Consider the following 4,452-nt stretch of genomic DNA (forward strand, 5'->3'; position numbering starts at 1 on the left):
GGTTGACCCGTTTGAACCCGGGTCAGTTCCGGGTTCGACCCGAACCCGACCCGTGACCCGAAATTGACACCCCTAACTACGCTATATTATCCAATATGCGATGGAGAGCAAGCAATTCAAGGCTTATCTTTCTCAGCAACAGGAAGGTCCTAAGTACACCCCACGGAAGAAATATCAACAAAAAAATACAATGAGAGTCATATTGCCCCTAGAATTTTATTTATGTCTCCTTTGGGGGGCGAGCGGCGCTACATACATATTTAATTCTTGTTTATGTCTAACTGTTGACCTTATTTTTGAATAATGTTGACGAATTCCCTTCCTATGCTTAGTCTTGGCTTAAATGACTTCCTTATAAGACCAACATAGGTGGATTATTAATGATTTAGCATTTCATAGTCATATAAAGCCCATAACTTTGTATTCATTTCTAAGGTCCATAGTATAGGTTAACCTTAGCTTGACCTAGGTGCCAACCATGATTCTTTGAACTCTACCTAGACCTTCCTAAACAAACTAAATTTTTTTTCAACCTTATATAAATCCATCTATAATGGGTTGAATCCAAACACAAAACTTAAAGGATGTGTCACTATTGTGTGAAGAAGATGAATATGGAGAACTTTGTTAAAAGATGTGAAAACCTTCTAGGTGAATTGAGTCCCACTATTAATTAATGATGCTTTTATATGGGTACATATATATTTGATTCTTGTTTATGTCTAACTCTTGACTTTATTTTTTTAATAAGGTTGACAAATTCTCTTTCTATGCTTAGCCTTGGCTTGGAGGACTTCCTTATAAGACCCATATAGGTGGATTATTAATGATTTAGCATTTCATAGTTATATAAAGCCCATAACCTTGTATTCATTTCTAAGACCCATAGTATAGGTGACTACCATGATTCTTTGTACTCTAGTTAAACCTTCCTAAACTAACTAATTTTTTTTTCAACGTACCTTATATAAATCCATTTGTATTGGGTTGAATCCAAGCACAAAACTTAAAGGATGTCTCACTATTGTGTAAAGAAGATGAATATGAAGATCTTTGTAAAAACAATGTGAAAATCTTCCAAGTGAATTAAGTCCCACTACTTATGATGATTTTATATGGAGGCTAAAGCAAAAGATTATATTCTACCAAAAATATTTTTGAGCATTGGTTTTCATAATCATAGTATACAGCTCAGACTTCTATTCACTTGATAAAGTAGTTTATAATGATGAACTTTTATTATCCAGTAACTATAAAAAAAGGTCTCATTATATTCTTCTTATAATTTTATGAGTTTATAGAGATTTATTTCATTTTTTTTAATGAATTTTATAATTTCTGGTTCAATTAGAAAATTTATTTAATTTGAGGGTGTAGATGAAATGTTAATTGATGATTTATTTATCTAGGTTATTATTTTTTATGATCTTATGTTTTTATTTGATTTGTTTAACCTTCATTTAACCTTAATGTATATTGCTTAGATTTACAAATTCTTATGTATAACTTAATTTCAATGACGAATTTCAACTTGATTTTGAATTGAGAGATTTAATTTTAACTTAATTGAAATGTGTATGTGTAAATTAGATTTGTATAGATTTATAATTTATTTGATTTTAGGGAACATTTTAATGCGATTTGAATTAAATTAATTTGGATTACTTATATAATGAAATTTGATCTTTACTATTTTATTAAACATGTTTGAATTGATTTATTCCTCGTTGATGATTTTATGATCAGTTTAACCTCTAGAATGATTGACATGGGTCAGAAAAGTAAGAATCTGAATGGCTAAATAGTCAAACTAACCTACTAAGTTGGTATAATGCCCCAGTCAAGATCATATGGTTCCATCATCTCGGTTTTGTCAGTATATTTTATCTATTTAATTAATTGAGTGGAAACCAGTGTATCCTTATTAACAATCATGAGTTACCTCATTCAAGGGGACCTCGTAGATCAATGATGTAGATCTAACCCTAGGCTAATAGACGAAAAGTTTGCTCCAATATGGTGAACTTATGTCTAAGTTATCTATCATCATAGGGAGTCAACCCTATTCTTGTTTTGTATGTTTCCATTAAATTTACTTGTGTGTCATGTTTAATTTTACTATGAAATGAGTTTCTAATATGATTATTAAATTTTGTACTGCTCAAATGAGCTTGGCTTTGATTTGATAATTGGCTTAGATTTATTGTATAAGTGGGCTTAATTTAATGTAGTTAGCTTGTGGCTTAGGCCTATTTTAATTGTTATATTGATGCGTGCTTCATTTGAATTTTTGTTTAAAGATTGAACATTGACACATGGATTACTAATGATGCATTATTAGCTTGACTTCAAGAGTCTAATCAACATGTTTATGAATCAACTAAGGCTTCGCTTTGGACGGCTTTTTTGCTGCTCCTTAAAGTAATTTTTTAGTACAAAAATTTTAATTTTTTGTACGAGCTAGAAAGCTGCTTTAAGAAGCAGTGAGAAAGCCGTTTCAAATAAAACCTAAATCAATTTATGATATTTGGTTTAAGGCTTTGTTTGGTAAGGCTTTCTTATTGCTTTTTAAAACAGTTTTTTAGTATACAAATTTTAATTTTTGTACTAAAAAGTTGTTTTTATAAACAATAAGAAAGCAGTCCCAAACAAAACCTAAATATTATTATGAGTATAATGTTTATGTCACTTTATAATTTTATGTCAATTTTGATTTTAAAGTGAGTTAGCATTTGTTAATTGTGCATATTTAATTTTGATTTCAATGAATAAATTTTGATATGAATGATTTACAAGAAAATCTAAGAAAGAAAAAAAAATCACAAGACGTAGCTCAGTTGAAATAGTTCAACTAGGTAAGCAATGGTTAGAAAGACTTGCTCGTTTTCCAAAAAGGAAACGTCGAGATTATAAGAGTATGAGTTGTTAGTTTGGATTTCTGTGAGAGAAAAAATATTGTTGAAATGATAATGGGTGAGAGATGTTGGAACATCAATGGCCAAAGAATCAATATTAACTAAAAAGCATTAATAAAATCGTCCAAAATGAAGTCTTATGCTTCGTTTGGGACGACTTTCTTATTGGTTCTTAAAACCATTTTTTAGTACAAAAATTAAAAATGTTGTACTAAAAAGCGGCTTTAAGAAGCGGTAAGAAAACCGTCCCAAACGAAGTCTTAATCTAACCTCTCTCTTTTTTACTATGATTGAAAGAATCCGAGTTGATTTTGATTTAAAATATATTAAATTTGCAGGAAATCAGTTTTCAGCGCATATGAGAGAGAAAAATCAGCCTGAAAAGAATAAGTTCCAAATATCCATATGTAAATTGATAAAAGTTTTTCAATTTATACAATAGCCAATTCACATAAAATATGTGCAAAATATTAAGCTACCACAAATAGTATCAAAAAGATAGTTTTTTCGCAGCATATATTTGGGGCATGCAGTTTTAACAGCTTTAAATATGTAAGTTTGTTGTTGTTATAATCGTTGCTAAAATAAGCACTTCGACAAAACTATCCCACCGGTTCATAAACCGCTACGGAATATAGTTGCAGTGCATTACAATTACAGTAGTCGTCCATCAGTCCTAAAACCGCTGCAAGGAAAAAAAGTTGCGGTTATAAATGTCAGTATAAGTCAAAATTTGTGCTGCAATAATAGCAAGGATCGATGTAATGTCAATAACGATAAAAGGAAAATAATAAGCCAAAAACTCAAATCAAACGCCATCTCAACCTTCAACTTAATGATAAGCATACAGTCCAACGGGAAAGAATACTCTTCAATTAATGCAGATCCTCGTCAGTGGCAAAATCTGTATTTTTTTTTTTTTTTTTGTGACGAGAAAGCACTGTCTTTAGGCCAGTGAAAACCTCGGTCGACCTAGGATGCAACCCACACCAATTTGCACGGGCCAACACTTATGGCTTTCACTGCTTGCCAAGAGATTTGAACCAGGGATCTAGGCTTTGCTCAGCCGGCTGTTCACCACCCGGACAAGCAGCAGTGGGTGCAAAACTTGTATTAACGTAACTAGTTTTTCTGTTGGGTTGAGACTTGAGTGGCTTCATCATTGAGAATTTCAATCTTACACTTATTTCTAATTGAAGATGATTTGTGACCTGATGCCTGCTTTGCCTTTGACTGGGCAATTGAATAGAAAATAGTTTTGCTTGAGATCAATTGGTGAGTTTTAAGGTTCCAAGTTCAAATCTCCTGAAAAAATATGCAATATTAACTATAATTTAGAGTTCAATACTAAATAATAATGATATATAATATTTGAAAAAATGTTTAATATAATGGTATCATTAAATGATAATTGTTTTATTAAATATTGAAAAAATTCAAAAACTATTATATCATATATTTATTAAAATTTTAATAATAAATATATAAATATTAATATTTATAAATTTATAAAAAAAACATATTTATTTTAATTTTA

Source organism: Dendrobium catenatum, unplaced genomic scaffold (assembly GCF_001605985.2).
Source record: "Dendrobium catenatum unplaced genomic scaffold, ASM160598v2 fragScaff_scaffold_1617, whole genome shotgun sequence".
Taxonomy (NCBI): domain Eukaryota; kingdom Viridiplantae; phylum Streptophyta; class Magnoliopsida; order Asparagales; family Orchidaceae; genus Dendrobium; species Dendrobium catenatum.